Raw genomic sequence first — 894 nt, 5'->3', positions numbered from 1 at the left:
GGATAAAGAGGAGGAAGGGAAGGAGGCATTTTATGACAAGTTGGAAAGCGCATATGATAAGCATCCAGCCAATGTATTAGGATTACAGTGGGTGACATGAATGCAAAAACTGGCAAAGAAAATATCTTGAGAAATCATGCTGGGATGCATATTTTGATTGAAAACACAAGTAAGAATGGGAGCAGACTTGTCAACTTTGCAGTTTCCAAGAATATGTTAATTGGAAGCAGTAAACTGAATCATAAAATCATTCATAAAACCACTTGCAAGTCACCGGATGGCAAAACTGATAAACAAATAGATGATTTACTTATAGATAAAAAGACATCTACCAAACTGGATGGTTGTTACATCACAAAGAGGGGCTAATATTGAATCAGATTTACATAAATCCAAAGAATCAAAACCTGCACCATCGAATGACAGAGGAAAGAATTACGACGAGGTACCCAAAAGAAACCGAACTAATTTTTTTGTGGGCAGAGCTTTTGTAGTACCGCGTTTTGCCGCTATGGGCCCATAGAGCTAACATTCCTGAGTCGATAAGCCGACTACCGTTGCTTCAGAAGGTAAGGACTAGTTTCGGCAGAGTTAATTGTGACAACTGTTTTGTGTGATCGTCGTTTTTGCAATGGCTGATTTTCGTGAACAGCATACGGTGGTGAAATTCTGCTTTTTGCTCAGGAAAAGTGGAACAGAAACTCTTGAAATGTTAAAAACGGCGTACAAGGACGATGCTATGGGGGAAAACTCAAGTGTTTGAGTGGTTTTCCGGTTTCAAAAATGGTGAAATGTCAATTGATGACAAACCTCGTTCTGGTCTTCCTTCCACGGCCCGAACACATGAAAATGTTGAAAAAATTCGTGAAATCATCAAGGAAGATCGACGACGGA

The sequence above is a fragment of the Cryptotermes secundus genome, unplaced genomic scaffold (genome assembly GCF_002891405.2).
Source record: "Cryptotermes secundus unplaced genomic scaffold, Csec_1.0 scaffold940, whole genome shotgun sequence".
Classification (NCBI taxonomy): Eukaryota; Metazoa; Arthropoda; class Insecta; order Blattodea; family Kalotermitidae; genus Cryptotermes; species Cryptotermes secundus.
The sequence above is the reverse complement of the archived record's forward strand: the minus strand, read 5'-3'. Positions refer to the sequence as shown.